Source organism: Ranitomeya variabilis, chromosome 2 (assembly GCF_051348905.1).
Source record: "Ranitomeya variabilis isolate aRanVar5 chromosome 2, aRanVar5.hap1, whole genome shotgun sequence".
In the NCBI taxonomy this organism is placed as follows: domain Eukaryota; kingdom Metazoa; phylum Chordata; class Amphibia; order Anura; family Dendrobatidae; genus Ranitomeya; species Ranitomeya variabilis.
The window spans coordinates 578,254,348-578,281,909 of NC_135233.1; the positions used below are offsets into that span (position 1 = coordinate 578,254,348).

At 46.2% G+C, this 27,562-nt stretch overlaps 1 long non-coding RNA gene across 1 annotated transcript in view; it reads right to left on the reverse strand.

Moving 5' to 3' along the window:
* Positions 1 to 27,562, reverse strand: part of LOC143807113 (uncharacterized) — a 135,296-nt gene that overhangs the window by 104,476 nt on the left and 3,258 nt on the right. Inside the window, exon 2 of the long non-coding RNA XR_013221647.1 lies at positions 11,632 to 11,722. This is a non-coding gene — a long non-coding RNA (uncharacterized LOC143807113). The remainder of the gene's footprint in view (positions 1 to 11,631; positions 11,723 to 27,562) is intronic.

Consider the following 27,562-nt stretch of genomic DNA (forward strand, 5'->3'; position numbering starts at 1 on the left):
TCAAACAATAATGCCCCCTGCATGTTCCCATTCGAACAATAATGCCCCCTGCATGATCCACTTCAAACAATAATGCCCCCAGCATGTTCCTCTTCAAATAATAATGCCCCCTGCATGTCCCCCATCAAACAATAATGCCCCCTGCATGTCCCCCATCAAACAATAATGCCCCCTGCATGTTCCCCTTCAAGCAATAATTCCCCCTGCATGTCCCCTTTTAAAACAATGTCTCCTGCATGCCCCCTTCAAACAATAATGCCACTGCATTTTCCCCTTCAAACAATAATGCCCCCTGCATGTCCCCCTTCAAACAATAATGCCCCCTGCATGTTCCCCTTCAAACAATAATGCCCCCTGCATGTTCCACTTCAAACAAAAATGCCCCCTGCCTGTTTCCCTTCAAACAATAATGCCCCCTGCATGTTCCCCTTCAAACAATAATGCCCCCTGCATGTTCCCCTTCAAACAATAATGCCCCCTGCATGTTCCCCTTCAAACAATAATGTCCCCTGCATGTTCCCCTTCAAGCAATAATGCCCCCTGCATGATCCCCTTCAAGCAATAATGCCCCCTCTGCATGTCCCCCTTCAAACAATAATGCCCCCTGCATGTTCCCCTTCAAACAATAATGCCCCCTGCATGTTCCCCTTCAAACAATAATGCCCCCTGCATGTTCCCCTTCAAAGAATAATGCCCCCTGCATGTCCCCCTTCAAACAATAATGCCCCCTGCATGTTCCCCTTCAAACAATAATGCCCCCTGCATGTCCCACATCAAACAATAATGCCACTTGTTTGTTCCCCTTCAAACAATAATGCCCCCTGCATGTTCCGCTTCAAACAATAATGCCCCCTGCATGTCTCACATCAAAAAATAATGCCCCCTGTTTGTTCCCCTTCAAACAATAATGCCCCCTGCATGTCCCCCTTCAAACAATAATGCCCCCTGCATGTTCCCCTTCAAACAATAATGCCTCCTGCATGTTCCCCTTCAAACAATAATGCCCCCTGCATGCCCCCTTCAAACAATAATGCCCCCTGCATGTTCCCCTTCAAACAATAATGCCCCCTGCATGTTCTTCTTCAAACCACAATGCCCCCTGCATGTCCCCCTTCAAACAATAATGCCCCCTGCATGTCCCCCTTCAAACAATAATGCCCCCTGCATGTCCCCCTTCAAACAATAATGCCCCCTGCATGCCACCCTTCAAACAATAATGCCACTGCATGTTCCCCTTCAAACAATAATGCCCCCTGCATGTTCCCCTTCAAACAATAATGCCCCCTGCATGTTCCCCTTCAAACAATAATGCCCCCTGCATGTCCCCCTTCAAACAATAATGCCCCCTGCATGTTCCCCTTCAAACAATAATGCCCCCTGCTTGTCCCCCTTCAAACAATAATGCCCCCTGCATGCCACCCTTCAAACAATAATGCCACTGCATGTTCCCCTTCAAACAATAATGCCACTGCATGTTCCCCTTCAAACAATAATGCCCCCTGCATGTTCCCCTTCAAACAATAATACCCCCTGCATGTTCCCCTTCAAACAATAATGCCCCCTGCATGTTCCCCCTCAAACAATAATGCCCCCTGCATGTTCCCCTTCAAACAATAATGCCCCCTGCATGTCCCCCTTCAAACAATAATGCCCCCTGCATGTCCCCCTTCAAACAATAATGCCCCCTGCTTGTTCCCCTTCAAACAATAATGCTCCCTGCCTGTTTCCCTTCAAACAATAATGCCCCCTGCATGTTCCCCTTCAAACAATAATGCCCCCTGCATGTTCCCCTTCAAACAATAATGCCCCCTGCATGTTCCCCTTCAAACAATAATGTCCCCTGCATGTTCCCCTTCAAGCAATAATGCCCCCTGCATGATCCCCTTCAAGCAATAATGCCCTTCTAAGCAATAATACCCCCTGCAAGTCTCCTACAAGCAATAATGACCTCTGTGTACCTTCTTCAAGAGATAATGCCCTCTGCATACCTTCTTAAAGTGCAAGGCCCGTGCCCCGAATCTTTGGAGCTAGGGACGTGACTGATTCTGACATACTGTATATGTATACCAGCCTCATTCTATATAAGACCTCTATAATTATCTACGCAGTTTGTATTGTGAAACTTCGTGACAGATCCACTTTATTGCGTTTCTAGCTTTACAGTTATGTCAGTATAATGGAGCTGGTATATGTAGATCTGCGAGTACAGTAACATCCCCATCAATGAAACACACCAGGATGGTAAGGGAGAAGTTTGTAACTAATAATAATAATAATCTTTATTTTTATATAGCGCTAACATATTCTGCAGCGCTTTACAGTTTGCACACATTTTCATTGCTGTCCCCGATGGGGCTCACAATCTAGATTCCCTATCAGTATGTCTTTGGAATGTGGGAGGAAACCGGAGAACCCAGAGGAAACCCACACGAACACGGAGAGAACATACAAACTCCTTGCAGATGTTGTCCTTGGTGGGACTTGAACCCAGGACTCCAGCGCTGCAGTGCTAACCACTGCGCCACTGTGCTGCCACACTCTAACTCTATATATGCCGACCGATACACCCCTGAGTCTCGTGGGTATGAACTTACAGGTCCATTTGGAGAAGTAACGATGTGCTGCACCCCATTAAAAAGTATATGGGAAACGCTGCAGATATCTACCAAAAACATCTGCTGTAACTGAGCGAGATAACTGCAAATCAGCTGCTATATGAAACCTTATGGGAACACAATGGCTATAGGCATGAGAGTGTTAATATCGTAGGTGCCATTTTTCATCCTCATGAGGTTAAGGCTAGGGTTTCTTTTTTCCATCTCCGGTTCTTTTTATGGAATTATATATATTTTATCTCCTGAGCATAAATATTTGCACATAGTGCTGGATATGGTGCCAAATCCTGCGTTATGAATGTATCCAAAATGTAGTCCAGCACTCAGCAGAACGTAAAGGTTTTATACTCAGACTGGTTTTTGTCTCTAAATGTGATGGTTTAGGATTTCTCTAGCTTAGATGGAACTAAAGGCCCCCAAACATATTAGACTAAAGTCAGCCAAATCCTCCGATATCGGCAGGGTCAGCCGACAGCAATGGGAATGGAGACCTCCTAACTCTTCCTCCACAGAGGACGTTGGGGGACAGAACGATTCAGCCTGCCGAATTTCAGAGGCCGATCCTTTTGATCTCTCCGATTAAATAAACCAATGCCAAAGTGAAAGTATTTAATGTTATTTCTAGACGTAGGAGAATGGATTCACAGGAAACCAGCCCCGGAGCCAAGTCAGTAATCTGTGACCGCAGGATTGGCCTGAGCTCTGCGTTTCACCTCTTAACTTCCTTCATCCCTAGCTCTTTGTGATTATCTGATATCATTTTCATATCTGATGGAATTCACTATCAGATACAGATTGGCCCAAAATACGTGCTCCCAAACTCAGCCCCCGCCTTTAGCATTCCCCCAGGCCAAAAGGGAAGTCAAATACACATCAAACACTGGGACCTCATTATACAGTGAAGGCACTTTCTTGGACAAGGCAGACCAATGTTTTGGTTTTTTTTATTAGCTTGAGCACAAAGGCCTTTGAAACTCTCCCCAGGGGGGTCAAAAGGCATAGACCCTGTGTCCCCCAGCACCAAGTCCAGCAATTATCACAGCGGTGTGAACTCTTTTGCAGTTACCAGCCAACTGGCTTCCTTTGTTGGACTCAGGCTGACACACAGACATATTGGCACCACAGATTCCAGGCTCAACAGCACTAGGCTCTGAGATATTGAATCTAGAAAATGACCTGTAATAAAAGAATGCATTATCTCTGAACGCAGACGAGCACATAATCGGAATCTGCATTCCTTCCCCCACAAGCCCATACCATGCAGCCACCTCTAGAACTTTGCGTAATTGAGTTATAAAGCATAGCTACCAGAAATTAAATACGGTAGTCGCATTTGGTCTCCCTGCACAGATAAAATCCAACAAAACCCAATGGCGCTGCCGCCGTCCCATTTAGAGCTTTGGGCACAAAGTTATGGGCATCCACTGCTCTGGACAGAAAACCATGCTCTCAGATATAGGAGGAGAGAGACTACACAGCCCAGGGGTTGGAGCAGCCTACGGGCTAATAGGCAGCTCCTCATTTTGTACTCAGTTTTTCTACTGGCAGGAGGCCTGTTAGCTGACGCGGCCAGAGAATCACGCAACAAAGATTTGGACCTGTGACTCATCAGCGCCTCCCTGTGGTCACATGCTACATAACACGGTAATTGTAATCTATCTGTATCCTACACTTGTACTACATTCCTGATTGTATACTTGTATACTGTTCTTGGATATCTGTATCTTTCTACTGCGCCTTTCGGCGATTAAATACAAAATTAATCTTGGACTGCTCTTTTATCTCGATTCATGAATCCCCACGTCCACAAACTAGGGTTGGTTATTATACACTACCCGGGTTGGTTTCTGACCCGGTATAAGCCTGATGGTGGACTGGGCTTATATTGAACGAGGAACTAGTGGCATTGCTTAGAAGGGCATTATTGCTTGAAGGGGATCATGCAGGGGGCATTATTGCTTGAAGGGGATCATGCAGGGGGCATTATTGCTTGAAGGGGAACATGCAGTGAAATAATTTGCAGTTACAATAGTTTGTGGCTGATGATGGGCGTAACTATAATAGGTACAGGGGTGACAATTGCACCCAAGCCCTGGAGATTTTTTTGACCCATCTGAAAAGACCAATGCTAATAAACATCAGTGATAATTAGGGGCTCTGTTGAAGGTTTTGCATTGGGGCACGCAATGGCTGGTAATAATATTTGGCTGTCATTATGAAGATGCTACTGTGACTTTTAAGAGGGTACTATGCCTGGCATTGTTAGAGGGTGCAGACTTAGGAATGCTCACATCGCGAGCCTGGATTCTCCAGTGCCAGCGCGATTTGCATATATGCAGTCATGTGCCGACTAGACGTGCAGACAAGTCTAGTCGGAATGTGGCTGGAAGTATGAAAATCACATACTTGCGGTCACATGACCGCCCGCTCCTGGCACCGGTGAGATGTGAGGATTCACACAAGTCTGCAATCATACAGAGTGACTGCAGACTTCTAGCCCAAGGCTGGACAACCTCTTTAATGGAGAGTTATGGCTGATACTGTGGCTAGCACAAATACGAGAGCACTGTCACTGCGATCTATATGCGTTGTGTGCCTACAGGATCTATAATTTACTACCTGACCACAGTATCGGTAATAAGCGTCTGATCAGTGGGACCCCCAGGAACAAACACTTAACATGTACCCTGTGGATAGGCGATAAATGACATTTTAGTGCATCCTTCTCCTTCCCCTATCTCTGCAGTTTTTCACTTGCCCCTTCCCAAACATCAATGTCACCCTACAACATCAGTGTTGTCCTCAAGCACAGAAAGCTCCACGCATTGCCCACGTGGCCCTTCCAAGGGCCTGATCGCCAATTCACTGCAAAACTGAGGACACCCTAGGTGAAACTGTTGCTAAGAATTTCTTTTTAAGACCGGAAAGACAAAAAAATAAATAAAATAGGTAATTAAACACAAAAATCTCAAGGGTATCTATAGCTATCCTGTTGCTTCAGGCAGGAAATAAAGCGGCGTCCTAATCGTCACGTGTGTGTATTACAGATTGTCAGCAGTGACGGATGCAGCTTATTAAGAGGTTTCTTTTTGCAATAATATTTTGATTTATTTCTCTCATTTTCCTACTTTCTTAGATCGCAATGGAACTTGCACAGAGTCAATATTATGGCGTAATTTTACTATAAAGATGCCAAAAGACTTAAGTGCCAGAATCCCAGTAGGGGTTGTGGTTGGCAATGCTAAACCATGTTCACACATTGGCATCAAATCGAACATGGATTTCCACAGCAAATATCCGAGGCTGGTCAGGATTCTGCCGTGGGTATGAGGATTTAAAGGGGTATCCCTTGAGGAGACTTTTTTTTCTTAAATGCATTTACTTGGCGATTAAATCATTTTTGCAATTTGCTTTCATTATAAGGCCGGGGACACACTTAACGTATAAAAAAACTGTCCGTTTTTCACGGCCGAGAATCGCACAAATGTTTCAAAAACAGTGATCCGTGTGCAGTGCGAGGATGCGATTTCCTCGCATCAAATGATCCGTGTGACATCCGTGTGACATCCGTATGGCATCCGTATGCCGATATTTTCTCGCAAGCTTGCAAAACCGACATCTAATGGATTTATGTGCTCAAATGTTCGGGAAAACATATATACAGTATATATATATATGTCATTGAGACACATATATATATATATTCTGTATTTCAATTTACATTGAGTTGCGTTGATGCGCCCTCTGGTGGATGAACTCATATGAACTCGAGCGTGGGAACTTTTCCAAGGCTGCAGTTCATGAGAACATCCACCAGAGGGCGCATCACCGCAACTCAATGTAAGTACAGATCACTCAGATTTCCTTCATTACCCGGGGATTACAGACAGGAGCGAGTGCATTAGCGCAGCTCATGGCTGTAAAATAATTAACCCCTTCAGATGGATTACCTCGTGGGACGTGACGGGTCATCTGAGGGTATGTATCTTGTGCGTTTATTATTTTGCCAAGCGAGGGTCTGCAGCTGGATTGAGAGAACAATAAAATACTAAAACAACCTGTGTGTTTATTTCATTAAAATAATTTTTAATAATGTGTGTGTGTTTTTTAACCCTTTCATACAATTGGATTAATAATGGATAGGTGTCATAATTGACGCCTCTCCATTATTAATCTGGCTTAATGCCACCTTACAATAGCAAGGTGGCATTAACCCTTCATTACCCCATATCCCACCGCTACACAGGAGTGGGAAGAGAGTGGCCAAGTGCCAGAATAGGCGCATCTTCCAGATGTGCCTTTTCTGGGGTGGCTGGGGGCAGATGTTTGTAGCCACGGGGGGGCCAATAACCATGGACCCTCTCCTGGCTATTAATATCTGCCCTCAGTCACTGGCTTTACCACTCTGGCGGAGAAAATTGCGCGGGAGCCCACGCCAATTTTTTCCGCCATTTAACCCTTTATTTGAGCAGCTACAGCGGCCAAATTTTGCACATACACACTACTAACAGTAGTGTGGAATATGCAAAAAAAAGGGGGATATGAGATGGTTTACTGTATGTAAACCATGTCTCATATCCTGTCGGGTTTGTGAAGGAGAAATGAGAAGCCGGCAATTGAATTACCGGCTTTTCTATAGAACACCGCTGCGTATTTCTCGCAATGCACACGCATGGTCCGTGTGTAATCCCATTTATTCTCGCCCCCATAGACTTTCATTGGTGAGTCTCGGCCGAGATACGCTGACAATCGCAGCCTGCTGCGAGTTCCCTCGGATCCGAAATACGGTGGAGAAAATATGGGATGATGGGAGCTGAACCATAGATTAACATTGGGCCGAGTGCTATGCGATTTTTTATCGCATAGCACTCGTCCGTATTACGGTCTAGTGTGACCCCGGCCTAAATGTTGCACCATTTGGCTTTTACAGGTTTTTTGCTTTGCTGCATATTCAACTTCGATGTGGTCATGAATCAGCTGAGAGGAGCTCAGAAAAAGACAGATACAAGAGTTAGAAAGTCTCCTGTCCAGTTGTCACTGCTCGCTGACAGATGCTCAGTTAGCTCCTTGCACTGCAGACGCTATAGACGGCAAACGCTGCAATTTTTTTATGAAATCCAATTAGAACAATGATTTCTACGAACAATTAACTAAGAATAAAAAATAGTCGCCGATGGTGGACGACGCCTCTAAGTTCCTTTGTCGTTGATGAGGAATGTGCAGGAATATCCGGCAGTTGTAAGAACATTTTCAGCGCATGTGGGTTGTAACCGGATTTGATGCAGATTTTGTACTGAAATCTGAGATGTGTGAACAGACTTGTATTGGGGTCCGGGGTCTCCTACTATTACTAGGGCATATTTTATTGTAAAGTGATTTATAAGGAGAGAATCTAATATAATTCTCGGATGTGTCCGAGCGTTGGAATAAGTAATAGGAGGTATTGGTTATGGGTTCTGACATTTTTCTACACGTGCCCCAATCGTCTCCGCTGATTTGCAGTTTGATATTCCTTTTATATATCGGTTTGGGGGATGGCTGTAAAGTGAGGACACATGCTGCGATGGCCTTCAGCCCGTTACCATAGACACAGGTATGAGCTTACCTTATATGAACATGCCCTTTTAATTCCTCCATCTATATGTTATACACGTCAGCTCACTCAGCCATAATCCCCTTGTGTATGACTCGTCCGTCATCATCACTACAGTAATAATCCGACAGTCGTACCTAGTGGTGTGTATCTAGCTGACATAGATCTGGGGGCTTCTTTTTTCCTTAACCCCCCCCCCCCCCAATGCTCAACAACCCATATTTATTTTGCCAGCTGCCGACCCTGACGTCACCCTTGATTGCCACCCCCAAGGGGCGACACCGGGCCTTCTCCATTGTGCTGCTCACCCGCATTCTACCCTACATGGGTCATCTTCAGACCCTCGTCTATGGTGTTCACTGACAGTTCTTACAGAACTGCTGGCCCAACTCGCTCATCAGCACCACAGTACCGGTCGCCCGAGAAGGATGTTTCCTCTCTTCTGCCCGGGGTGTCTCCAAGCCCCCCTGAAGTCATCGGCCTTGATACTGCTGCTACGACTAGAGTTCTGCCCGATATATGGCTATAAATTATTTTATCAGTGGGTTTTTACTAAAAGGGTTTTTGGCTATTAAACTGTGCAATCAGTGAGCTCAGCGACTCTAAGCGACATGTGCCGTCTTCTCCGGCAGAGACGCTGAGATCAGTTATTGACTGTAGAGATATCGATGTGACATCAGCGCTGCAGACAATAACAGAGACCGGGAGCAGCGGTAGAGACTCATCTATGGACCCGGGGAGGGTGAGTATGGCTCCATTTTTTTTTTTTTTTAAACAAACTGCACCTGGGAACATTTCAGATCATTCTAGGTCTCACAGCACATAGCAGACTGCAGAATAAATTGTGAGTGAATCCTTCAGTGAGCTCGTTCTAATAACTCATAACCGATATCTCTCCTCTACTGAACTCTAAACCGTATTATGATAACATCAAGGTTCAACTTTCAAATCACTATCAACTGTCTTAAAAGATAGTTCAGGACAAGAGGGATAAGCGATATGAGTGGATCCGTTAGTCTGCTCGGATAGGATTTATAACACATTCTGCTGCCAGCTAAGTACAATGATGCATAGAGGCTGTAGAAGCCAAATTGTCCAAAATCGCTGGTGAAACCATAGTGCAAAAATATTTTCACATAAGCGAATAAATAAATGTCCCCAGTGTCCAGAGGTGGTTTGGTTCAGCAGAACTGTGGGGACTTTGCAGTTGGAATCTGAAAAGCACAGAAAATCTTCAAAATACATGTCTGCCAATTTGGAGAACGCATTATAAATTCCACGAAAATGATCAAGTGTTAAGAAGTGGTCAATTACGCTGCACTTTCCTCTTGAGGCTCAGGCAGTCCTATGTCATCGATCTTCCCTGACTCTCCCATTAACCGGAGGGAACCTTTATAGGGGAGGGAGGATGTTAGGCAGTCAGACCTAGGACATGCCTCTTATCATGCTGTGGCAGACGCCGGTGGGTTCCATCGTGAACTTATGGATTTTTTGCAGATTAATTTTGCAAAGAGAAGGGATAGTTAAAGTGCATTTCCATCAACTGCAAAAAAATACAAAGGCGCAAAGCCGGAGTGCAGAAGTAAAATAGTTAATGGCTGTAATTTCCAGTAGCAAGATAACAAGGCGACTACTTGTTTTTTAGGGACTTTTTCATTTTAGATGTAAAAGGTCTCTGCATTAAAATCAGGGAAGCTCAACTTCCAGACCGAATAACTCCACGGACCGGAACGCTTATCTACTTTAGTGGCATCTCTGCCCAATCGGCCTGGAATCTTCCACCCCCGGGGTGTGTGACAAGTAAAAGCTTCACTTTTCTCCGTAGCTGTTAATGATTTAGTTACTAGAAAGGCAAAGCTTACACAACTGTTACTAAGCACAGCTCGCGGCTTGGAAGACAATACTGCGGTGACTTTGTAGCAGGGGCTGAGTAATGACTGAAGGTCACAGCCACATTGTCTATTCTTGTGGTGTGCACAGGGCGGACGTCACCGCTGCACGGTAACGATGACACGGCCCAGGGGTCTTATGCCGGGATTAGGAGACAATGCTCATCTTGCAGGTCACGGTCCGTTACGTAGAATAATCAGGAATCACAGTATGAAGGATTTATTTCCATAAATAGTGCTACAATGGAATGTAGGTGACTGTGTTCTAGCAGAAAGAATACAAATGGATGACAGCAGGCATCTAGGCAGATATTATCGGGGAGCACTAGAGCAAAATTCCCAAGGATTGTGACTAGTAAGGATCTTTTTATTTTTTGCTAGTGCTGAATTCTACCAATGGATCCCATGTACTGATGGTGAACCCCGATTCTGGTCTAAGAGTCAATTTACAGAATAGTGATGGCCGATCCCACCAAGACTGGCCAATACAGATGGTGTGGATGGATTAGCAGGACCCTGTCCACCGGACAGCAGCTCAGTCACGACTACCGCCACTTTACACATCGGCCACTTCAGTGACAGTGGCCGCCAGACGGGAGACCTGAGAGCTACCTCCCGGTATCCCTGGCTCACCTTTGGATTGGCCGACCTGGCACGATGTCATCTTTGCAGCATGATGTCACACCAAGCCAGCTAATCAAAAGACCAGCGGGTGCCCGGTTCTCAGGGCTCACATATTACTGGCCAACTATCTAATGTTGATGGACCCCTGACTGTTCCCCAACAGATTTCTTTGTGGACAAAAAAAGAATAAAAAATGCTGAATATCAATAACCAATGCTTTTGTTCCTCCCGGAATAGCCAGCCCTATTCTCTGTTACAGCCAATGCATACACAGAAAAGGTTGACTGCCACATTTCAGTAGTTAAAGGGGATGTCTGGGCCGAAATGAAAGTCTGCAGTTACTCTATGCGACTGCAGAATTGTGAATCTTCACAGCACGCACTGGGTGCACTGTCAGGATTCTCCGGTGTCAGCGTTGAGAGTGGGTAATCGTGATTAAAAGTATGCAATATGCCACATACCAACTAGACGTGTCAAGGCTGCCCACATCTAGTCGGCAGGTGACCGTATGTATGCAAATACATACTTGTGGTCATGCGCTCGCTATCTCTCGGTGCTTGATAGCATGATTAGATTACTTCCAAGTTACAGATTATGGATTCAAATAAATAGGGATTTAGATAAAATTTACTTTCGTCTTCGGTAACACCCCTTTCAGGATTTTTTTAGCTGGACATCCTCTTTTAATGATAGTTCCACATACATTCATATTGATGATATATACACATATGGATTGCTATATATATCACTTTGGATTACTTTTCCCTTTAATTATAAAGTTGGAAATATCAGTATACCTCAGGGGCGAACAGAAATTCATTCACATAAATTCAGTATTGATCGTTCTCCTCTCTGTATATATGTGATGTAATGAATAGAGAAATGGAGGAGGTCAATAAATTTCCCTTACCGCAGCAGCTTGTGGTTTCTTCCTAAGCTCTGCAGGTCCATGGCGCGCTTCTTCTCTGACCTTAGTGAAGATGGATTGCCGGACGGTTTACCTATGAATATGACATTATAAGCAACAGTACGTGATGTAATAGCATAAAATCTATACGATATGTATACTAAAGCCACGAAGAATGACAAATATGGTTAGTGATTTATGATAGGATTATGTTACCAGGTCAGACATATTGCTATTTATTACTAGTAATTAAAGAGTTCCAACCCCGGGTTGCCTGTTATCGGCAGCATTAGCATATTCACGGGTGGTCCACGCTCAGTGCATCCCCTCATTAGAAACAACACAAAGTGGTCATCTCCCTTAAAACGGACCTTTTTTGTATAATATATATACATATATATATATATATATATATATACTGCACATAAAAATAAAGGGAACACTCAAATAACACATCCTAGTTCTGAATGAATTAAATATTCTCATTGAATACTTTCTTCTGTACAAAGTTGAATATGCTGACAACAAAATCACACAAAAAAATCTTCAATGGAAATCAAATTTAATAACCAATGGAGGCCTGGATATGGAACGATACTCAAAATCAAAGTGGAAAATCAAATTACAGGCTGATCCAACTTTAGTGGAAATGTCTCAAAACAAGGAAATGATGCTCAGTAATGTGTGTGGCCTCCACGTGCCCTTATGATCTCTCTACAATGCCTGGGCATGCTCCTGATGAGGCGGCGGATGGTATCCTGAGGGATCTCCTCCCAGACCTGGACTAAAGCATCCGTCAACTCCTGGACAGTCTGTGGTGCAACGTGACGTTGGTGGATGGAGCGAGACCAGTCGGATTCAGGTCTGGGAAATGGGCGGGCCAGTCCATAGCTTCAATGCCTTCATCTTGCAGGAACTGCTGACACACTCCAGCCACATGAGGTCTGGCATTGTCCTGCATTAGGAGGAACCCAGGGCCACCAGCATATGGTCTCACGAGGGGCCTGAGGATCTCATCTCGGTACCTAATGGCAGTCAGGATACCTCTGGCGAGCACATGGAGTGTTGTGCGGCCCTCCAAAGAAATGCCACCCCACACCATTACTGACCCACTGCCAAACCGGTCATGCTGAAGGATGTTGCGTTCTGCACGGTGTTGGGCTGTGCACACAACCCCTATCTGTGGATGTCGGGCACTCAGACCACTCTCATGGAGTCGGTTTCTAGCCAGTTGTGCAGACACATGCACATTTGTGGCCTGCTGGAGGTCATTTTGCAGGGCTCTGGCAGCGCTCCTCCTTGCATAAAGGCTGAGGTAGCAGTCCTGCTGCTGGGTTGTTGCCCTCCTCCAGCCCCCTCCACGGTTCCTGGTGTACTGGCCTGTCTCCTGGTAGCGCCTCTAACCTCTGGACACTACGCTGATAGACACAGCAAACGTTTTTTCCACAGCTCACATTGATGTGCCATCCTGGATGAGCTGCACTACCTGAGCCACTTGTTTGGGTTGTAGAGTCCGTCTCATGCTACCACGAGTGTGAAAGCACAACCAACATTCAAAAGTGACCACAACATCAGCAAGAAAGCATTGGCACTGATATGTGGTCTGTGATCCCCACCTGCAGAACCACTCCTTTATTCAGTGTGTCTTGATAATTGCCAATAATTTCCATCTGTTGTCTATTCCATTTACACAACAGCATGTGAAATTGATTGACAATCAGTGTTGCTTCCTAAGTGGACAGTTTGATTTCACCAAAGTTTGATATACTTGCAGTTATATTCTGCTATTTAAGTGTTCCCTTTATTTTTTTGAGCAGTGTCTATCTATCTATCTATATATATATATATATATATATATATATATATATATATATATACTGCTCAAAAAAAATAAACGGAACACTAAAATACCACATCCTATATATCTCTGAATGAAATATTCTTGCATAGTGGAATGTGTTCAGAACAATAAAACATATCAATTATCAATGTAAATCAAAATGAATATCCCTTTATTCCTATCCTCCTATGTTCCCTCGCAATCCACTTTCACCGCCCAATCCCCCCTCCACCACGACTCATATACATAAGCTCCTCTCTCCTTCCCTCTCCCATGTACAGCTCCCATGCACTTCTCACCTTCCTGGAAAACCTCAGCCCATCTTGCCCAAACACACCGCACAAAAAAACTTCATACACTCCCAAAAACTACTTGCTTTTTATCTTCTTACTCCTACTGATTTCGGGGGACATCTCCCCCAACCCCGGTCCCCCATCCCCCAACTTCAACCGCTACCCTACCTCATATCAAAACCATACTAACCTTATTGATATTACTTGCACTCCCTCACCTCTCTCTTTCAATTGTGCCCTTTGGAATCCACAGTCTGTATGTAACAAGCTTCCTTTCCTGCACAACTACTTTGTGAACAACTCTCTGAATCTGTTGGCCCTCACTGAAACCTGGATCCAGGACTCTGACACTGTCTCCCCCGCTGCCATTTCTCATGGTGGCTTACAATTCTCCCATTCCCCGAGACCCACAAACAGACCTGGTGGTGGAGTCGGCATACTCCTGTCCCCACAATGCATGTTCCAGATTATACCCCCAGTTCCATCGCTCTTATTCCCTTCTTTTGAGGTCCACACCATCAGGCTCTTTCATCCCCTCTCCCTCAGAGTAGCGGTCATATACCGGCCCCCAGGCTCAACCACCCACTTCCTGGACCACTTCTCATCCTGGCTGCCGCACTTCATGTCCTCAGAACTTCCAACCCTTAACCTGGGAGACTTCAACATCCCCATTAACAGCCCCACTCCCACATTGGCATCCCAGCTTCTATCACTAACCACTTCTCTAGGCCTCTCACAGCTCTCAACCTCTGAAATACACAAAGACGATAATACCCTGGACCTGGTCTTTGTCCGGCTCTGTTCAGTCTCCTACCTAGATAACTCACCGCTTCCCCTCTCTGACCACAACATTCTATCCTTCACACTCAAAATTCCTCCCCCACCCCAGCACTCTCCTACCTACAACACATTCAGAAATCTACATGCCATTAACCCTCATACACTTTCAGTCTCCCTACACTCATCATTGTCCCCAATCTCTTCTTTTTCATGTCCTGATCTGGCTGTACATCACTACAACGACACTCTTAGAAGCACCCTTGAACAAGTAGCTTCCCTCACCCTCAGAACCTCCAAACACAGAGTGAAACAGCCCTGGCTCACATCGCAAATCCGATTTCTCCAGTGATGCTCTAGGAGTGCTGAACGCTTATGGAGGAAAACACGCACACCAGAAGACTTCACACACTTCAAATTTATGTTAAGAACCTATAACTCTGCCCTCCACCTCGCCAAACAGACCTACTACACCACCCTGATCTCCTCACTATCCAGCAACCCCAAGAAACTTTTTAACACCTTTCACTCCCTCCTCAGGCCAAAAGCACAAGCCCCTATGACAGACATTTGTGCTGATGACCTGGCCTCCCACTTTATAGAGAAAATAGACAATATCCGTCAGGAAATCCGCTCCCAGACACCAAGTGCAATGACTCCCATTCCTCCCTGCATCTCCCCTGGCTCACTCTCCACATTCGATCCCATCACAGAAGTCTCCAAGCTCCTCTCCTTTACTCGTCTGACTACATGCTCTACCGACCCCATTCCCTCACACCTCCTCCAGTCTCTCTCTCCAGTTGTCACAACTCACCTAACCACAATCTTTAATCTCTCCCTCTCCTCTGGCATTTTCCCCTCCTCCTTCAAACACTCTATCATTACTCCACTACTAAAAAAAACCCACCCTCGACCCATCCTGCACAAACAACTACAGACCGGTCTCCAATCTCCCCTTCATCTCTAAACTCTTGGAGCGCCTGATCTACTCCCGCCTTACCCGTTACCTCTCCACTCATTCCCTCCTAGACCCTTCACAGTCTGGTTTCCGCCCCCTACATTCGACAGCAACTGCACTCATCAAGGTGACCAATGACCTTCTGACAGCAAAATGTAACAGGGACCACTCTCTGCTCATTCTTCTCGACCTTTCTGCAGCTTTTGACACTGTTGACCACCCTCTCCTACTCTCTAGGCTCCAGTCACTAGGCATTAAGGACACTGCTCTCTCCTGGTTCTCCTCCTATCTTTCTGACCGCTCCTTCAGTGTTCTGTTCTCTGGTTCCACTTCATCTCCTCTTCCTCTCACTGTCGGGGTACCCCAGGGCTCAGTCCTTGGCCCCCTTCTCTTCTCCCTCTACACAGCCCCAATTGGACAGACCATCAGCAGATTTGACTTTCAGTACCATCTTTATGCTGATGACACACAACTATACACGTCATCCCCTGACCTTACCCCCGCTGTACTACAGAACGCCACTGACTGTCTGTCCGCAGTCTCCAACATCATGTCCGCTCTCTATCTGAAACTCAACCTCTCCAAAACTGAACTTCTTCTGCTCCCCCCTTCTACTAACCGCCCTAAATCTGACATTTCCCTCTCCGTGGGTGGCACCATAATAACACCCCGGCAGCAGGTGCGCTGTCTGGGTGTTTTGTTTGACTCCGATCTCTCCTTCACATCCCATATACTGTACATTCTCTTGCCCGCTCGTGCCGCTTACACCTAAAGAACATCTCTAGAATCCGCCCTTTTCTTACCATGGAGACAACAAAAACCCTCACTGTCGCCCTGATCCACTCCCGCCTGGACTACTGCAATGCTCTATTAATTGGCCTCCCCCTTACTCGACTTTCCCCTCTCCAGTCCATCCTTAATGCAGCAGCCAGGGTTGTCCATCATTACAGGATACAATTCAAAGTTCTTGTTCTCACCCACAAAGCTCTCCACAGTGCGGCACCCCCATACATCTCCTCCCTCATTTCTGTCTATCGGCCTAACCGACCGCTGCGCTCTGCAAATGACTTTCAACTAACCTCGGCATTAATCCGTACCTCCCACTCCCGATGCCAAGACTTCTCCCGTGCTGCGCCAATCCTCTGGAATGCTCTACCACAAGATACTAGGACCATCCACAACTTGCATAGTTTTAGGCGTTCCCTCCAAACACATTTGTTCACAGCTGCCTACCACATTAACTAATCAAGGTCATTTTATGTTTGTGTGTGTGTGTGTAGCCCTTTCACTATCTCCATCTAACCCCCACCCCCTGAAGATGGCTAGACCATCATTGTAAATACATCATTGTAAATACACACCTGTGCTTTGTATCTCCCCCACCTCATTGTAGATTGTAAGCTCTCACGGGCAGGGTCATCTTATTTTGCTTTATTATTGTATTGCTAACATTGTTACCTATGATTGTTGTTTGAAACTGTTAAACTGTAAAGCGCTGCGGAATATGTTGGCGCTATATCAATAAAGATTATTATTATATCCCATGGAGGTCTGGATTTGGAATGATACTCAAAGTCAAAGTGGAAAATCAAATTACAGGCTGATCCAACTTCAGTGGAAATGCCTCATGACAAGGAAAAGATGCTCAATATTGTGTGTTGCCTCCACGTGTCTGTATGACCTCCCTACTACTCCTGGGCATGCTCCTGATGAGGCGGCGGATGGTCTCCTGAGGGATCTCCTCCCAGACCTGGACTAAAGCATCCGCCAACTCCTGGACAGTCTGCGGTGCAACGTGACGTTGGTGGATGGAGCGAGACATGATGTTCCAGATATGTTCAATCGGATTCAGGTCTGAGGAACGGGTGGGCCAGTCCATAGCTTCAATGCCTTCATCTTGCAGGAACTGCTGACACACTCCAGCCACATGAGGTCTGGCTTTGTCCTGCATTAGGAGGAACCTAGGGCCAACCGCACCAGCATATGGTCTCACAAGGGGTCTAAGGATCTCATCTCGGTACCTAATGGCAGTCAGGCTACCTCCGTGGAGCACATGGAGGGCTGTGCGGCCCTCCAAAGAAATGCCACCCCACACCATTACTGACCCACTGCCAAACCGGTCATGCTGAAGGAGGTTGCAGGCAGCCGATCGCTCTCCACGGCGTCTCCAGACTCTGTCATGTCTGTCACAGGTGCTCAGTGTGAACCTGCTTTCATCTGTGAAGAGCACAGGGCGCCAGTGGCGAATTTGCCAATCCTGGTGTTCTGTGGCAAATGCCAAGTGTCCTGCACGGTGTTGGGCTGTGAGCACAACCCCCATCTGTGGACGTCGGGCCCTCAGACCATCCTTATGGAGTCGGTTTCTAAGCATTTGTGCAGACACATGCAAATTTGTGGCCTGCTGGAGGTCATTTTGCAGGGCTCTGGCAGTGCTCCTCCTTGCACAAAGGCTGAGGTAGCGGTCCTGCTGCTGGGTTGTTGCCCTCCTACGGCCCCCTCCACGTCTCCTGGTGTACTGGCCGGTCTCCTAGTAGCACCTCTGGACACTACGCTGACAGACACAGGAAACCTTCTTGTTACAGCTTGCCTTGATGTGGAAAAACTAATATATCAAAAAACTTTAACCAATTTAGGATTAAAATACGACACAACACCCAGATCCCTATTGATGGGAATGGGTTAATAAAAACCTGGCCCGAAAAATATGAAGGGCAAAGGGAGAGGGGCAAAAAGAGGACGAAATATAACCACTAAACGTCCCTGAAGATGCTCCCTGCCTACATGCGGAGGTTGGCACCCTCTTGAGCGCAATGTGGCGCCCCCGCTCCTCGTCGACTCGCCCTTAAAGCCCTATGATTCCCTATGCCCGTGTGAAAATAATGTACCACTAACACACGTCTAATAACAAGCCAAAAGCATAGGAACCAACGATGGAACACAAAAACCAGGTAATGATTCACCAAAAAACAACTGGTCTGACCGTATAGACCCCTGATATAATTTGTATCCTATTTCTTAAGGCTGGTGCACCCTAAGGAATCCCTGGCCAGAATACCCTGCCTGTCAGCGGAGGTTGGCACCCTCTTGGACGCAAAGTGGCGCCCCCGCTCGTTGGCGGCTGACCCTTATGACCCTGGCTGAATCCCTACAAAATATTTTTTTGGGGATCCTAAATCTGGGCAGTGCCTTAGGGGCTACACTCGTGACCCATATAGAGGATACCTATAGCTCGGTCAGACCTTAAAGGATACCACTATAAATACTTTTAACCAGCCATAACCTATATGCACCTAATGACTGATGGTTACATAAAATGAAAAACTCACTTCAGCAACCACTGAAGATAAATACATTTAGTGACTAATAGATACTATTTAGATTACTGTCACAAATTAGCGTCACACATTGATATCACAAATAGTCTAATACCCATATGTATATGACATGGTTACAAATGCCCAAATGGTGAAAACAATAAATTTTAAAAAGCCTGAAACACTTATCTGTGTCCAGGTTTAGCCTCTACGCGTTTCCCCCCCATGATATGGTTCTTCAGGAGGCATATGGGAAAATGAAATTCCGTGTGGTTAAAGCACATCGGAGATGCATGCTGTGCCTGGTTGTAGGTGCGAGGATTACACTGACCAAACCACCATTAAATAGCCCCCACCCTAAGAATAAAGAATTAAGGGGCTAATCAATACCTTTATGTGTTGCTACAAAGATGTCCTAAACGTGGAGGACACGTTTAGGACATCTTTGTAGCAACACATAAAGGTATTGATTAGCCCCTTAATTCTTTATTCTTAGGGTGGGGGCTATTTAATGGTGGTTTGGTCAGTGTAATCCTCGCACCTACAACCAGGCACAGCATGCATCTCCGATGTGCTTTAACCACACGGAATTTCATTTTCCCATATGCCTCCTGAAGAACCATATCATGGGGGGGAAACGCGTAGAGGCTAAACCTGGACACAGATAAGTGTTTCAGGCTTTTTAAAATTTATTGTTTTCACCATTTGGGCATTTGTAACCATGTCATATACATATGGGTATTAGACTATTTGTGATATCAATGTGTGACGCTAATTTGTGACAGTAATCTAAATAGTATCTATTAGTCACTAAATGTATTTATCTTCAGTGGTTGCTGAAGTGAGTTTTTCATTATATGTAACCATCAGTCATTAGGTGCATATAGGTTATGGCTGGTTAAAAGTATTTATAGTGGTATCCTTTAAGGTCTGACCGAGCTATAGGTATCCTCTATATGGGTCACGAGTGTAGCCCCTAAGGCACTGCCCAGATTTAGGATCCCCAAAAAAATATTTTGTAGGGATTCAGCCAGGGTCATAAGGGTCAGCCGCCGACGAGCGGGGGCGCCACTTTGCGTCCAAGAGGGTGCCAACCTCCGCTGACAGGCAGGGTATTCTGGCCAGGGATTCCTTAGGGTGCACCAGCCTTAAGAAATAGGATACAAATTATATCAGGGGTCTATACGGTCAGACCAGTTGTTTTTTGGTGAATCATTACCTGGTTTTTGTGTTCCATCGTTGGTTCCTATGCTTTTGGCTTGTTATTAGACGTGTGTTAGTGGTACATTATTTTCACACGGGCATAGGGAATCATAGGGCTTTAAGGGCGAGTCGACGAGGAGCGGGGGCGCCACATTGCGCTCAAGAGGGTGCCAACCTCCGCATGTAGGCAGGGAGCATCTTCAGGGACGTTTAGTGGTTATATTTCGTCCTCTTTTTGCCCCTCTCCCTTTGCCCTTCATATTTTTCGGGCCAGGTTTTTATTAACCCATTCCCATCAATAGGGATCTGGGTGTTGTGTCGTATTTTAATCCTAAATTGGTTAAATAAAGTTTTTTGATATATTAGTTTTTTCATTCTTCTCTTTGAACACTAATTTTGGTTATCAGATAGTATACTTTTTTGCCTTGATGTGCCATCCTGGATGAGCTGCACTACCTGAGCCACTTGTGTGGGTTGTAGAGTCCGTCTCATGCTACCACAAGTGTGAATGCACAACCAACATTCAAATGTGACCAAAACATCAGACAAAAAGCATTGGTACGGAGATGTAGTCTGTGGTCCCCACCTGCAGAACCACTCCTTTATTGAGGGTGTCTTGATAATTGCCAATAATTTCCATCTGTTGTCTATTCCATTTGCCAAACGGCATGTGAAATTGATTGTCAATCAGTGTTGCTTCCTAAGTGGACAGTTTGATTTCACAGAAGTTTGATTTACGTGGAGTTATATTCTGTTGTTTAAGTGTTCCCTTTATTTTTTTGAGCAGTGTATATACATCACTAGTAAAGCAAGGTCATAGGCTGCCCTTTAGGGTGAAGTTATGGAAAATTCCTTTTAGAATGCCATTACAAATCCTAACGGGGTTGTTCTTCAGTTTTCCTGACTCTTCACAAAAAAATGCAAATATGTAGTAATATGGAATTACAGCAAGTATCACCGCATAAAGGAAAGTTTAGCTGCGTTCCAGCCCGATGAGAGATCACCCAGCTTTCCCACAACCAGAGATAATAATGAAAAAACAGCTGTCTGGAATTATTCACAAAACATTCAGGGACTAAAGTTTACTAGAAAATATAATCATTATTTACAGGGTCACTTTTATTTCGGACTTCCACTACAGGGCATGGAACAGTGACTAAGGCCCCTGTATAATACTGGTTGGCCTCACCATAATAATTTATCAAGTATCCAATCACTGACAGCGACATTTAACACACGCAAAGGCCGGTTTCACACGTCAGTGGCTCCGGTACGTGAGGTGACAGTTTCCTCCCGTACCGGAGACACTGACACACGTAGACCCATAAAAATCAATGCATCTGTTCAGATGTCATTGATTTTGTGCGGACCGTGTGCGGACCGTGTCTCCGTGTGCCAAACACGGAGACATGTCAGTGTTCGTGGGAGCGCACGTTTTACACGGACCCAATAGAGTCAATGGGTCCGCGTAAAACACGGACCTCACACGGACATTCTCCGCCTGGGGTCCGTGTGCGTGCCGGAGACAGCGCTACAGTAAGCGCTGTCCCCCCCACATGGTGCTGAAGCCGGTATTCATATCTTCCCTGTAGCAGCGTTTGCTATAGAGAAAATATGAAGAATAGTGTTAAAAATAAAGATTTAGGTGTCCGCCGCCCTCCCACCCCCTGTGCGCCCCCCCGCTGGTCAGAAAATACTTATCCGGCTGTCGCTCCTTCCTGGTCTGGCCGCGGCTTCTCTACTGTATGCGGCCGATTACACTCATGAATATGTGGCTCCACCTCCAATAGGGGCGGAGCCGCCTATTCATGACTGTAAATGATCGGGCCCACGTGACCGCATGCAGGAGAAGCCGCGGCCAGACCAGGAAGGAGCGACTGCCGACGGGGGATCCGGGTGAGTATTTTCTGACCAGCGGGGGGGGGCGCACAGGGGGTGGGGGGGCGGCGGACACATGGATCTTTATTTTAAACACTATTCTTCATATTTTCCCTGCAGCAAACGTTGCTACAGGGAACATATGAATCGCAGCTTCAGCACCATGCAGAGTGGGTACCACACGCTCCGTGTGGTACCCACTCGCCATACGGGCGGCACACGTGTGCCGCAGGTATGGCCTCCGTGAGTTCCCAGGCACACGGACACGGATAACTCCGGTACCGATTTATTCCGGTACCGGAATTATCTGGACGTGTGGGACAGCCCAAAGAGGAAGCACATCATTGATTGCACCCATTGGTGCCCCTTTTACGTGATCATGGGGCGCCGATGGGTTGTCATGACAGTCGGGGGTCTGCAGAAGACCCTGGTGCATGTTATTATCACGATCTGGCGTTCATAAGAGGTCATAATGTTTTCTATACATATCAGCCCTGCTATGCGTAGCACAAGTGATCGGACGATCGCAGCTTCAAGTCCCCTAAGGGGACTATTAAATAAAAAAAACAAAATGTTTAAAATATAGTAAAAAAAAGAAAAAAAACACAAAAAGTTCAAATCACCCTACTTCTGTCCCATTAAAAACAAATCAATAAAAAATTTACATATTTGGTATCGCCGCGGTCTGAAATGTCCAATCTATCAAAAAAATCAAAACACCAGAATTACGCAAACCCTCACCTAGCCCCAGTTCCTGAAAAATGAGAAAATTATTGATATCATAAAATGGCAATAATCCAAAACTTTTTTACATACAAGTTTTGGAATTTTTGTTCACCGCATAACCCCTTCATGACCCCAGCTTTTTTCAGTTTTGCGTTTTCGTTTTTCGCTCCCCTCCTTCCCAGAGCCATAACTTTTTTATTTTTCCATCAATATGGCCATGTGAGGGCTTGTTTTTTGCAGGATGAGTTGTACTTTTGAACGACACCATTGGTTTTACCATGTCATGTACTCAATAAAAAATTCCAGGTACGGTGAAATTGCAAAAAAAGTGCTATCCCACACTTGTTTTTTTGTTTGGCTTTTTTGCTAGGTTCACTAAATGCTAAAACTGACCTGCCATTATGATTCTCCAGGTAATTATGAGTTCATAGACACCTAACATGTCTAGGTTCTTTTTAAGGTAAGTGGTAAAAACAAATTCCAAAATTTGCTTTAAAAAAAAACTAAAAAAACAAACAAAAAAAAAAGAACCATTTTCTGATACCCGTAGTGTCTCCATTTTTCGTGATCTGAGGTCGGGTGAGGGCTTATTTGTTGCGCGCCAAGCTGATATTTTTATTGATACCATTTTGGTGCAGATACGTTCTTTTGATCGCCCGTTATTGCATTTTAATGCAATGTCGCGGTGACCAAAAAAACATAATTCTGGCGTTTTGAATTTTTTTCTTGCTACTCCGTTTAGCGATCGGGTTAATCCTTTTTTTATATTGATCGGGCGATTCTGAACGTAGTGATACCAAATATGTGTAGGTTTGAGGGTTTTTTTTTAAGTTTTATTTTGAATGGGGCAAAAAGGGGTTGATTTGAACTTTTATATATATTTTTATAAACATTTTTTTTCACTTTTGGCATGCTTCAATAGCCTCCATAGGAGGTTAGAAGCTGCCACAACTTGATCGGCTCTGCTACATAGAGGCGATGCTCAGATCGCCCCTATGTAGCAGAATTACTGCATTGCTATGAATGCTAACCACTGGGTTGGCGCTCATAGCAATCTGGCATCAACACCCATATAGGTCTTCATGACTCCTCTGATTGCCATGCTGACGCACCACTGACCCCCGATCACATGACGGGGGTCAGCGGTGAGCGTATTTCTGGCCCGATGCGTGCACTAAATGCTGCTGTCAGAGTTTGACAGCGGCATTTAACTAGTTAATAGGTGCGGGCGGATTGTGATTCCACCTGTGCCTATTGCGGGCACATGTCAGCTGTACAAAACAGTTATGGCTCTGGGAAGGGAGAGAAAAACGAAAACGCAAAACCGAAAACAGCTCCGGTCAGGAAGGGGTTAACACTGTAGATTTTGTAGACTTTAAAGGGGTTGTCCACTACTTTCAATTATCCCCCCAATGTATCCCCCCGGGGCCCCTGATGAATTGTGTAAATACCTTGCGTTGCCTTTTTCGCCTGTGAGCGGCACTATGCTGGTGGCTGAGTCCGGGTCACGTGATCCCCAGGCTGCAGCCACCGCTTATTTCCGCCGACGTCACATCAATTTCCAGACTCTGGAAATTGACGTGACGTCAGTAACAGGTGTGTCCAAGCCGCACAGTCAGCAGTCACTCAAGAGTGACTGGCCTGTGGGTGGGACTGTGGGCTGCCTGCGGGGCTGTGCTGGGGGCGGGCGGGGCTTTGCTGGGGGCGGGCGGGGCTGTGCTGGTGTCTGTGGTGCTGGGATCTGCTGGCCGAGATGACGTGCGGCGGCGGCGGCCGGTCCCGAGGCGGCGGCGGCCGGTCCCGCGGCGGCAGCCGCTGCCGTGGCGGCGGCAGCCGGTGCCGTGGCGGCGGCGGCCGGTGCGTCGGCGGCCGGTCCCGCGGCGGCGGCCGGTGCCGTGGCGGCCGGTGTGACGGCGGGGGTCTGCGTGGTGCTGAAGGTGCCGCCGAAGGTGCTGGAGTGTGGCTGTGCGGTGGTGGTGGCAGCGGCGTTGTCTCTGTGTGCAGGCATGTCCGATGGGACTACAAGTCCCATCGGGCTCTGCCTGCTACAGTGACAGTGAGTGACACATTAGCCAATGATGGGACAGTAGTAGTCCCATCATCCGGCTAATGTGTTGAATGTAAAAAAAAAACAAAAAACACACATACAGTACATACATACATAGAACACATACAGAACATGCGACATGCGACGACATGCAGCATGCGACAACATGCGCCATGCGACAACATGCACCATGCGACGACATGCGCCATGCGACGACATGCGCCATGCGACGACAAGCGCCATGCGACGACATGCAGAATGCGACGACATGCGCCATGCGATGACATGCAGAATGCGACGACATGCGCCATGCGACGACATGCAGCATGCGACAACATGCAGCATGCGACAACATGCGCCATGCGACGACATGCGCCATGCAGCATGCGACGACATGCACCATGCGACGACAAGCGCCATGCGACGACATGCAGAATGTGACGACATGCGCCATGCGATGACATGCAGAATGCGACGACATGCGCCATGCGACGACATGCAGCATGCGACGACATGCAGAATGCGACGACATGCAGCATGCGACGACATGCGCCATGCGACAACATGCAACATCATGCGACATGCCGCATACAGTACATACATACATACAGTACATGTAACAGAGTACATACTCACCATCACTTGTCACTTTGATCCCCGAAGCCATTGTCATCTGTAAAAAATATTAAAATAATAAACAAACACTATACTCCCTGATCCGCAGAAATCCAATTAAAACGAGTGTCCCTCGACGATCTCCCGTGGAGAGCAGGAGCATCAGCTGATGCAACCACTCTCCAGGGGCTCCAGGAACACAATGAGGGGAGGAAGGTATCCTTCCACAATGTATTCCCCACAATGTATTCCTACGCCCCTGTGAGAAAATAGTCCCTAGTCTCACTTTATGGCATTGCTGTATGAAAAAGTTCCCACGCAGCTTTTTGCCATAAAGTGAGACCAGTGAACTATAGTAACCTCTCAGTGATGCACTGCAGGAGCCATTGTCTCCTGTCAGTGTGTCACTGAAGGTCCTATAGAGCAGTGACATCACCCGATGTCACTGTTCTATAGGGGAGATTGTCGTGGGACACTCGTTATTAATTGGACTACGGCGGGCAGGTAGAATGTGGTTTATTTATGTTTTTGCAGGCGCTGAAATATGGTAAGTATGGTGAAATGAAGAATATTAAAATACTTTTTCCTAATGTGTGCGTGTTTTATTAACCCTTTCTTACTATTGGATTAATAACGGATAGGCGTCTTATTGACGCCTCTCCGTTATTAACCCGGCTTAATGTCACCTTACAATAGCAAGGTGACATTAACCCCTTATTACCCCATATCCTACCGCCACACGGGAGTGGGAAGAGAGGGGCTAAGTTCCGAAATTGGCGCATCTTACAGATGTGCCATTTCTGGGGCAGCTGCGGACTGGTATTTGTAGCCGGGGGGGGGGGGGGGACCAATATCCATGGCCCCTCTCTGGGCTATGAATATCAGCCCGCAGCTGTCTGCGTAGCCTATCTGGCTATAAAATATAGGGGGACCCCACGTCATTTTTTTTGGGGGGTCCCCCTATTTTAATAGCCAGTAAAGGCTACGCAGATAGCTGCTGGCTGATATTCATAGCAGGCTACAAATATTGGCCCCCGGTGTCGGCTTTCCCCCTCTGGCGCAGAAAATTGCGCGGGAGCCCATGCCGTTTTTTTCCGGTTTTTATTAAACTAAACGCTCATTAAGGCCTCTTTCACACTTGCGTCGGTACGGGTCCATCGCTATGCGTCGGGCCTACATACTGACGCACGTTGTGAAATTTGTGCACGTCGTGGGCAGCGGATGCAGTTTTTCAACGCATCCGCTGCCTATTCTGAAGTCCGGGGAGGAGGGGGCGGAGTTTTGGCCGTGCATGCGCGGTAGAAAATGGCAGACGCGATGGACGTGCCAACGGTCCACCAAAACACGACGCATCCGTTGCACGACGGACGTGACGTGTGGCCATCCGTCGCGATCCGTCACTAATACAAGTCTATGGGTAAAAAACGCATCCTGCGAGCACATTTGCAGGATCCGTTTTTTTCCCAAAAAGACGGATTGCTAAAAACGCAAGTGTGAAAGTAGCCTTAGGCTGCTTTCACACTACCATCGGTAAGGGTCCGTCGCGCTTCGTCGCTAATAAAAGTCTATGGAGAAAAAACGCATCCTGCAGACAACTTTGCAGGATGCGTTTTTTCTCCACAACGACGCATTGCGATGTGCAGTGTACGACGCTAGTGTGAAAGAGGCCTTAGAAACATCGGCCTTTCTATTATATATCTATGGATATATCTATCCATAGATATATTTATAGATAGATACATAGATGTATCTATCCATATATTTGGCTGCTTTCACACATCAGGTTTTTGCCGTGAGGCACAATTCGGCGAGTTTTGTAAAAAACGGATCCATTTTTTTCCGCTGGATCCGTTTTTTTCTCATAGAGTAGTATTAGCGACGGATTGCGCCTGATGGCCACACGTTTCATCCGTTTTTTGCCGGATCCATCAAAAAAGCTGTTTCCGCCGGATGGAAAACACAGAGGAACGTTTTTTCTGTCCGGCGAAAAAATGCACAGCGACGGATCCGGCAAAAAACCGTATGAAACTGAGCTGTGAAATGATGAATCCGGCCTTGGAATCCGATTTTTCATGCATGTTTCCATTCAAATCATGCACATTTTCCGTTTATTTCCAAAAACGGCATTAAAGCCGCGCATAAACAGCACCAAAAAAAGCATCAAAACTGCACCAAATCCTGCATCAAAACCTGGTGCAGTTTTGCAGTTATCTATTCATATATCTATCTGTAGATGTGTCTGGATAGATATATCTATTGATAGATGTATGGATAGCGTAGGGT